We start from the raw sequence: 10,887 nt of genomic DNA, 5'->3' as shown, positions 1-10,887 counted from the left end.
CATGGTGACGAATGCTTGTAATCCCAGCTAGTCGAGAGGGGGAACCTGGGAGGCAGAGGATGTGGTGAATGGAGATGATGCCACTGCACTCCTGCCTGGGCTACACAGCGAGTGTACCCTGTGAGAAACAAAGGTGAACAGAAGAAAAGTTCTTTATTTAAATATCTAGTACATTAATTTTCAAGTTGTTGTAGAAACATTTCTCTTTAAACTCCTATTGTAATGTCACTTTTCCTGCTACTCACAAATTTAATCTGTAATATTTGCAGTATCGTGAAGTTCTAAGTACATTTAAATTCCTATTATGATAATCCATGGATTGCTGAGAAATAGTGGTTTTAATTTTGTTGTTCAATTTCCACTTAATTTTATTTCAACTTGTGTTAACTCAATTGAAAATTCTTTAGTAGTTTTTTAAATCTCATATCAAGACTTTTATTCACATCAATTGCTGTATAAATGCTCCCACCTTGAAGAACACTCTCTTATAGCCTGCTTCCCTACGACAGTCTTGACTGGTTGCCCTCCAGGCCTGTTTCAATTGTCTCATTCTAGGACTTACATTCACTACCCTTTTAAGAATTTATCTTTCTCTTTTCTTGTGTGTCCTGTTTTCTGCATTTCACATCTTTATCTTTCTTGGTTTACTTCTTCTTTTTGGTAGGAAAAAATCTCTAGTAATTTCTTGAGGAAAGGTTCACCTGGAGACAAAATTTTCGAGTTCTCATATGTCTGAAAAATGTTATGTTTTCTCCTTGTACATTTGATTTTAGTCTATTTGGAAATAAAAACATATGTCAGAAATCAGTTTCTTTTAGAATTTTCAAATCAGAACTCCATAATCCATTGCCTTCTGCTTTATAGCGGTAGTGTTGAGATTTTTTTTTTTTTTTTTAATTTGACATGGAGTTTCGCTCCTGTTGCACAGGCTGGAGTACAATGGCAGGATCTCAGCTCATCGCAACCTGCACCTCCTGGATTGAAGTGATTCTCCTGCCTCAGCCTCCCCAGTAGCTGGGATTACAGGTAGGCGCCACCATGCCTGGACAATTCTGTGTTTTTAGTAGAGATGGGGTTTCTCCATGTTGGTCAGGCTGGTCTCAAACTCCTGACATCAGGTCATTCGCCTGCCTTGGCCTCCCAAAGTGCACCTCGGCCTCCCAAACTGCGCCTTGGCCTCCCACAGTGCTGGGATTACATGCATGAGCCACCATGCCTGGCCAGTGTTGAAAATTTCTAAATCATCTGGTTCCTCATCCTTTGTTCGTGACCTATTTTTACCTCTCTGGAAACTTACACCATTTTCTCTTTGTTCTCAGTGTTCTCAAATTGTACATTGATGTATCTTGACACGAGTCTGCTTTCATCGATTTTCATGCTATTTTGCTAGGTGTTCGCCTTTTAATCTGTAAATAAGCATCCTTATGTTCTGAGACTTTTTAATTATTTGTCAACAATTTATCCCCCTTTGTTTTACTTATTTATTTCACTTCTATAATTCATATAAATAAAATAATTGGAAAAAATTATCTTGGAGAAGCAGATACCATCACACTGATTCTGTCTGTGTTAACCTATCATACCTGAAGGTTGTCATATTTTATTAAGCAGAAATGTTGTATTTCTTGGTATTCACATTACAACCTGAAGATGGGCAATGACTGTCAAAATTTTAAATGTATGGGTAATAGTTAGAAGATGCAAGCACTGTATCCTCCAGAATTTTAGCATATGAAAATTGCTAATTTTAAATTCCAGGCACATTGATTTAAGCTTCAACATTCTCCCAGCTAAAATGAATCCATTTGTGCTAAGTTCTGTGATCAAAGGTGAATAAGACATTGTTTCTGCCTTCAGTGATAGCTGAGTCCAAAGGGAGACAAATAGAAATGATGTAAAAAGAGAGATAAGTAGTTCATGCGCAGTGGCTCACCAGCACTTTGGGAGGGCAAGGAGGGAGGATCATGAGGTCCGGAGATTGAGGCCATCCTGACTAACAAGGTAAAACCCTGTCTCTACAAAAAATTAGCCAGCCTTGGTGGCACACACCTGTAGTCCCAACTTCTTGGGAGGCTGAGGCAGGACAATTGCTTGAACCCGGGAGACGGAGGTTGCAGTGAACGGAGATCATGCCACTATACTCCAGCATAGGCAACAGAGTGAGACTCTGTTTCAAGAAAAAAAAGACATAAAGTGCTATAAAAACTGAGAAAAGGGACAGAATATCTGTGACAGATAATTTGTTTGGGTCAGTTGGAAATGAGGAGGTCTCAGTGTATGCTTTTACTGTTTCACGTTTGATTATGGGCAGAAACAAATGAATCTTAATATTTATGGGGTCACAGACACTTTTTAAAGGTGATGAAATCTATGGTGATTCTTTCCATAAAAATCTATGTAACATACATCTATATTTTACTTAGAAACTCAGAATGTGCACCATCAAGTGCTCTGGATAGAGTAGAATGAGTAGTAGTATTTAAGGCAGACAAGATGGGAAGGGGAATCCAAACACAGGAAATGCCCTGTGCGAGAGCCTGGACACAAAAAAGCTCGTACATTATTGGAATCAAACTGAGTATAACATAATTCAGGGTGACTGGAGCATAGCTGGAAGATGAACCAATCATGGCGTAAGATGAAAACAGAAGGCCAGGCACGGTGGCTCACTCCTGCAATCCTACATTTTGGGAGGCACTGGCGGGCAGATCACCTAAAGTCAAAATTTGAAGACCACCCTGGGTAAAATGGCAGAAGCCCATCTCTAATGAAAATACAAACATTATCCACGCATGGTGTGGGGGTGACTGTAATCGTAGCTACTCAGGAGGCTGAGGCAGGAGAATCGGTTAAACCTGAATGGCAGAGGTTGCAGTGATCTGACATCGCACCACTTAACCATTAAACACCAGCCTGGAAGAAAGATTGAAACTCCATCTCAAAATAAATAAATAAATAAATAAATAAATAAAAAATTTAGAAAGGCCGGGAGCGGTAGCTTCTGCATATAATCCCAGCAATTTTGGAGGCTGAAGTGGGCAGATCACTAGGAGTTGGGATTTCAAGATCAGCCTGACCAACTGGGAGAAATCCCATCTCTACTAAAAAAAAAAAAAAAAAAAGTACAAAATAAGCCCAGCACGATGGCGAGTGCCTGTAATCCCAGCTACTTGGGAGGCTGAGGCAGGAGAATCGCTTGAATCCAGGAGGTGGAGTTTGCGGTGAGCTGAGATCGCGCCATGGCACTCCAGCCTGGGCAACAAGAGCGAAACTCTACCTCAAAAATAAACACACAAAAATGAAACTAGAAGATAAGTATATATCCAGGGATAAAGCATGAAGTATCTCCAATGTCACTCATGCACTTTGTTTACTCAGAGACAACACCAGGATTGATTAAAATTATGCACATCATGTCAACCCTTTTCTAAATGTTAACAAATGTCACTGGAACAGCTAGTACCCATGGAATAGGATGTAACATTCTGACTGCAGGCTTTCACTTGCATTCCCTACAGGTGTTGAGTGTGGAGTGTTCAAACCTCAAGCTTATAGATTCATGAAGGAAAAATTATGTGCATTGAAAATTGAGAACAACTATGTTAAGAACAATATTCCATGAAAGTAAGTTCCTATGTACTCATCTGCTCTTAATTGTATTACACTGTTCTCATGCAGAATGATACAAGTAACAATTATTATTGTTATTACTATTATTAGTATTATGAAATGGAGTCTAGCTCGGTAGTCCATACTGGAGCGCACTGCTGCGAACTCAGCTCACTGAAACCTCCGACTCCTGGGTTCAAGGGATTCTCCTGCTTCAGCCTCCCATGTAGCTGGGATTGCAGGCACCCACCAAAACACCTAAGTAATTTTTATATTTTCAGTAGGGACGTGGTTTCACTGCATTGGCCAGGCTGGTCTTGAACTCCTGACTTCCTGAACCACCCACCTTGGACTCCCAACGTGCTGGGATTACAAGTGTGAGCCACCGCACCCAGCCAAAATTAATATTTTGAAATATTTAGAAATATATGTTCTCGGGCACAGTGGCTCAAGTCTGTGATCCCATGACTTTGGGAGGCCGAGGTGGGTGGACCACTTGAACTGAGGAGTTGGAGACTAGCTTGAAAATATGGTGAAACCCTGTCTCTACAAAAGATACAAAAAATTAGCCAGGACTGGAGGTGTGTGCCTGTGTTCCCAGCTACTGAAGAAGCTAAGGTGAGAGGATTGTTCAGGAGGATCACTTGAGCTCAGGAGGATGAAGCTGCAGTGCGCAGAGATTGAGCTTCTGCACTCCAGTCCAGTCTGGGCAAGAAAGTGAGGTTCTGTCTCTTGTACGTAGGGGTGTGTGCGTGTGTGTGTGTGTGTGTGTGTGTGTGTGTGTGTGTGTATACACATATGCCTGTATATGTATACACACACTCATATATACATATATAAGAAAGAGTGAAACTCCCTCATACACACACACAGACACACACACACATACAAACACGCACACAAACATATATTCTTGGCCACCTTAATTCCTCTATAATGGAATTCTGAACAGCATGCTTAAGGGTCAATACCAGGGCCTGCAGGCAGATAGCCTGTGCCAGAACTGTTCAGAGTGGGTTTTTTCACATTATACAGTTTCATCTTCTGAGTACACTTCCTGATCCTATTGTTCCCTTCATATCTTGCATATCTTTCTGGGGAAAAGACCACATGCAGCAATACCTTTTTTTTTTTTTTTTTTTTTTGCTAAGTGTTTTCTTATTATTTGGAGGAGTTTTTAGTCGAAAAATTTCTAAGGACGAAACTTTTCGTCTTTTGGCTCAGGAAACTGCAGGCACCAGTTGCACAACAATATTTAAGAGTAGCACAGATAATAAGTCATATCCATTGCCTTAAACAAAATGTACAGAATTCGGTATTTTTAGTTACACGCGAACACTATATAGGGTTTGCAATTGATCATTTTTATATTCTATATTCTATTTGATACTGAACATAGAGCGTCAAGAATTGGGGCACACAATGATTTTTCAGTAAATATGCATAGAGTGCTGTAAATATTGAGATTGGAAAACATACCATGTTTCTGCCCTCATCATGTTCTCATTCTATTAAATGTTGTAATAACACAACTTTGAGTCATAAATCTTTCAAAAGAGAAGTACACACAAAAAAGAGCTAGACAAATACGTGGGACATTATGATCATTTAGAGCTTGTATCAGTTACAGCCAGGTCTTCAAGGCCCATAAATGCCAGGATAGAAAGTTTAGAACAAACTGTCTACACAAAGGCAAGTTTTTGTTGCTGTTGTTGTTTTTTCATAGGAAAATAATATCAGAGTTTCACAAAGGTTATAAGACTAACTGCAATATATAGGATGGGTTGAAGATCAGCAAGAGAAGACCGAAGGTGAGTTCTGAGTTTTATTAAATGCTTAAACTAACATATGATGGTGGCCTGGGTAAAGAAAGTTGAAGCAAGGACTGGAAGAAAGAGACAGGTGCAAGAATCATTGTAAAGATAAAGTCCACAAGTCTTGGCATGAGTTTTCAAATTGAGGCTAGTAAAAAATATTGTGGGATTCTTGCCATTCATCTATCCATCAAATTATTCAATGCAACTTTATTAAGATTCTAGATTATTATTAATCTTTATCATTATTCAAGATTATTAAGGTGTATTACTCATTGAATAATAAATATTGCATGCATGTTTATTACTATGCAAAAAGCACTGTGCTGGGTTCTGGAGGTACAGCAATGAATATGGGGTTAATGGTCCCCAACTTCATGAAGCTTTACATAGAGGGAGAGACAGATAATAAATAAAAGACACAAGCAGTCGTAAATGTTGTGAAGGAAATTTTGGGACGCGGAAAGAGAGTAACAGATAGTAGTGACGGTTGGTATAACAGACAGAACTACTGTACATTGGGCACTAAGTGAAGCTTTCTCCAGGGAAGTCTTATGTGATATATCTGAAAGAGCAGCCATTGATAAAGAGGGAAAAAAACAGCTGCCAACCCTCTAAAATAGGAGAATTTTGGCCTAGCTCTGTGTTTGAAGAACAGAGAGTTGCTAATGTGCAGAATAAAGCTGAGAATTTGAGTAAGAGGAAAATGGTAAAGTAACCAGTGGTTTTAATAGTACAGATGGGAATGCTGTCCTTGATAAAAGTAGTTCCAGTGGAATGAGACCAAAACCCAATTGAACTGAACTGAAAAGCCAGTGGGAAGAAATGAGGGAAGTGGGTACAGCGTGCTTAGTGGAGAAAAGTAATGAAGGGGTAGGTGTCAGGGGAGTAAACAACGGGAAAAATTCTAATTTATAAAAGCAATCTAAGAATTTAGATCACAGCTGTATATGTATACTGAGGTGGTAGAGAGGGAGAGATTAACGTACATGAGAAAATAAAATTGACAGCAGTGGATTGCGGTTTCTAGCACCTACAGTTCACTCTCACTTTGCCTGTGAGTTGGATAAATGTCTGAAAGCTGATTGTTTTTCAAAGTTGGTTTCTATTTGGGAAAGAAGGGAGTAGGGAACAACATGACATTGTAAACTGCAAAGCAAAATAAGGATATAGAGTACATAGAGGAAGAAAGAGCTCGGGCACTAGAAGATCTTGTTCCTCAAACCACATGCTGCCTACTTTGTAGTCTAGCTTGACACGTGAGCCCTACTCCAGTTTCCAAAAGAACAATGATTGTTTCATTTAATCGGACCAAGGGCACTTGACACATCCCACCATATACATCTGTCATTTCAAAGAAGAAAGAGTATTTTAGAACTACAAATAGAAATAATGTAACATTAAGATGAAAATCAAATAACAAATCTAGCTTCGTTGAAAATCTGTCTATACTGATATCTTATTATTTTTTTTAATTCTGCCAAGGATTAGTGAACATATTCTCCCAGTCTTTTGTCTGTATGTTAAAACTTGCTAAACACCTCAAGTCTCGCATAAGAACTACAATGGAAAATGGATCAGTCAGGAGTTCTTCCATACAATTATCAATAAATTATATTTCTTCATACTGAAATTTGTTTTTTCATTATTGTAAGAAATTAACTTTTATATTAATAGTAGGTGATGTAACAAAGCAGGTCTTTAAGGAGATAACTGACACTGGATTTCCATGCCATTACTCAGGTGGCCCTTATTTGCCAGCCAGGTTCCCTCCCTGGACACACACTGAAGGTCCCCAACCATTTTGCGATCTCTTCACATTCCCAGCTCCTGAGGAAGCTCCAAAATACCTGTCCATGAAGAAAATAGAACATTTCCGCACACTGGATCCCAGTGTGGTCCTCCAGATTCCCTGTGAGGTGGACTATCTTGTATGGGAAGGCAGGGCACTGGGAGGGAGGATGTCAGAGACGATAACACATGTCAGGGCAGCCCAGGGTCATGGAAACAGAACAAGACAGTCCTGGGAGAAACATTCTAAAACGGCATAGACCTAGGTGGGCCTCAGGTGGACATCTGCGTGGAGAGGGAGAGGGCCCTGGTTGAGCTCAAAATGAGCCCCAGGTGGTAGCAGATCTTAGGGCAGGGCATGGAGCTGGCAAGTGATGATGAGACAGCTATCCCTTAAGCCCTGCTTCTCACCCACTGACTTTAGCCACATATGCATCCTAGTGGCTTAACGTTCCCCAATCCTGACATGTGGGTGTTATAATTTCCTGATGGGCCTTTCTCCCCCAAACCATGGATTGCCTGGGATTGCTCACTGCAGTCTCCTCCATGATCCTTGGGTTCTCCATGAGGGGCACAGATCCAGGACTCAAAGGCCTCTGAGTTGCCAATCCTTGGTTGCTCGCCTGGCCTCCTCTCTGTTCTGTCTCTAATGCTGTCCTTCCCTCCATGGGATAGAACTGCAAAGCATTGAGCCATAGGCCCTGGCTGATGATCTAGGGGACTGCAGAAGCAAGTCCAGGGGAGTTCAGGTCACAGCTTAAAGCCAGTTCCCCGGAGACCAAGGAATGACCAGCGAAGTCCTTTCCCAGGATGCCCCACGGCGAACCCCACCTCAGCAATCCTGCCAAAACCCGGGCAGTCTTATTCAGCCAAACAACCTCCACCTCCACCTCAGCCATGATGTCTTTCATATGATAAGCTCAGCCGTTGTGTCTTCCAATATGATAAGGTCAGGTAGGAGGTGTACTGCCTGCAGCTGGAGGCTTGACCTTCATGATCCCAGAACCACTGGACTGCAGTGGAATGAGACACTCTGTACCCTGCAGGGAGAGGAGTCAGGAAGGTTCATGCCAGACCTCACCTCCCACACACCAGCTGCCCTACCATGCTGGGAGGCATTCCTTACCGAGGATGCCAACACAGTACTCCTTAATGATGACTTCACTGTCGAAATAGAGATTGTGACGACATGAAATCTTCATCCCGCCGCCGGTAACCGGGATCGCTGAGGTCCTCCACCTGCCTGATCAAGGAGAAAGAGAATGGATTCAATACGACCATCTTATCTAGCTGGGCTGTAGTGAACCACGAGTTTCCACTTTCCAGTTCTCCCACTGAGACAACCCTGGTCCCCAGGGGGACCACAGACTGACTCAGAAACTGGACCCCTCCCACCGACCCAGGCTCCCCAGCCTGACCTACAAATCCATCATGTAGCAAAGCAGGACTTCATCATGGTTTCCGGCCCAGGCCGACATCTCGTGTGCCAAACAACCTACCTCTGGTCAGGAAGCCTCCAGATGATTGGGTGGGCAAGTCTCGTGACGCCCTGCAGTTTTGCAAGAGCACAGAGACTGTGGAGCAGGGCTATCTCCCAGACATTTGGCCTGTCACCGTCCGTTGTTGGTCCTGTGTCTCTGTCTGGCGAGGAGGCAACGGCACAGCTATGGTGGTTTGTGGAGTGGGTGGACCCCGGCCAAGACGGCCTGGGCTGACAAGAGCGGAGAGGAAGAAGAAGTGGGCAGGTGGTTGCAGCTGAGGAGCGGAGGGGCGGGGTGGCACGGGGTGGTGTGAGGCGGCTGCTTCTCCGGGTTCATGAGCTGCAGGAGGCCTTTGTGTGCTGAGTGCCGGACCTGCTCTGCTGATGTCCGGGTGTGTGCTGTCTTCTCATCCTAGTCTCCCTGAGGGGTGGGCCTGCCCACTTGAGGGAAGTCCTGTAGTAAGAAACGGCGGCAGAGTTGTGCCTGGCGCTCCCCATGGGAATTGCGTGGGTGCAAAGGAGGTTATATAGACTCAAGGCCTACACCCCTTTGGGTTCGGCGCCGGCAGGGGGAAGAAAGCCTATCTGGGGAGCTGGTGCCTGCCTTGAGGTGGTCGGCAGCCCCATGCACCGCGAACCCGTCTTAAGCACCTTGTGTTTCTGGGCTGAGCCTGTTGGAAACGGGCACCGAGAGCATGGGGTGGTTGAATGGCTGGCAATGGCAAAGAGACTGCCCGTCCTCCAGGGACGTTCCCAGGGAAACGTGCCCTTCGACTTTCTGCTGCGCGGGAAGGGACCTTGGCGCCGCGATTCTCCCTTGTGAGTGCTGTGCTTGGCTCCCCTTGCCTACCACGTGTTCCCAGGGCTGCTACAAGCAAGCTGCAAGGATATGGCTCTGGCCCAAAAGGCGGAGATGCCCTGTGGCCTGGGGCACTCACGGAGCCCAGCTCCAAGTGAAGGACCTCCAGCGAGTCCATTGACGGCACAGGTGTTCTTGGTCCAGGGCCAGGCTGTGCCCGCTGGCCCTCCTTCTGCCACATCACGTCGGTCTCCTCCTCAACCACCACCTCCACCTCAGCCATTATGTCTTCCACCATCAGCACCGCCTCCTCTTCCAAGGCCGCCTCCTTGCTCTGTACTCCGGCCGTCCTCAACAGCAGAGCCTCCAGCCTGAACACGGTGCCGTCCTGTGTGCTCCCACAGATCCCGGCCTGCGCAGCCCAGCCCAACCTCCGCACCCCTAGGCTCTTGGGGACCGATCCCCCACAGACACCCTCCCTAAAAACCCACGGGCATCGCCCTGCTGAGAACCTAGTCCCACACCCACGTGGACCCAGGTTTCCTGAGGAGCTCCGCTGGACCCGCAGATCCTGCAATGGCCACAGGGCTCGGCTCCCCCGCAGGCTCAACTGTGCACAGGAGCTCAGGAGCCAGAGGCCCAGGCCCTGGGCCTGCAGAGCACCACCAGCAGGCACCGCAGCCACTGCAGCGGGTGCGGGAGCCTCTGGGTCGGCAAGGCATTGCAAAACACCGTGCGCGCAAGTCATCAATGGCCAACCCTGGCGGCCGGCCTCTGGTGTGCCCAGGGCATAGGACAAGAGGCCCTTTGGAATGCTCCTTGGACTGCAGCATCCTCAGGGAGGAAGCATGGTACGCAGAGCCTGTATTTGCCTCGACCTGCGATAGTGTGTGCCGGGGTTCTGGCCTCTACAACAGATCAATTTCACCTTAGCACAAGGAGGCGACTTTCCTCCCACGTGCCCGGCCCGACTCACTTCCCCTAGGCCGCCCCTGTCAACCTGGCCCCAGCAACCAGAGAGAGTTCTCTGGATCTGCAGTATTGCTTCCGTACCATCCAGCTGGCCTGCCTAACGAAGAGAGATGTTTCATGTGTTCATGACACATAGAGATTTTCATGGCTTGCCACACTCAGGATGTCAGGACACAGGGCTGCCGTGCCCACAATTCCAAATGCCACGCAGCCCGTCTGTCCCAGGATGCCGAGCTACCGGGCACAAGCTCCAAGGGCTTCTCGGAGGAGGTTTGGGGAGAGGAGTTGGCGTTAGGGGGAGTTGGAGATGCAGGCCCACCAGTGGCTGTGCCGCCCAGGGAGACGCCCACCGCCCTCCCATTCATTGGCCAGCATGGGAGGAAGGCGGTCGCAGCGCGGCTCCCCACGCTCTTCCCGCGCAG

The sequence above is a fragment of the Pongo pygmaeus genome, chromosome Y, assembly GCF_028885625.2.
Source record: "Pongo pygmaeus isolate AG05252 chromosome Y, NHGRI_mPonPyg2-v2.0_pri, whole genome shotgun sequence".
NCBI classification, from domain to species: Eukaryota; Metazoa; Chordata; class Mammalia; order Primates; family Hominidae; genus Pongo; species Pongo pygmaeus.
The sequence above is the reverse complement of the archived record's forward strand: the minus strand, read 5'-3'. Positions refer to the sequence as shown.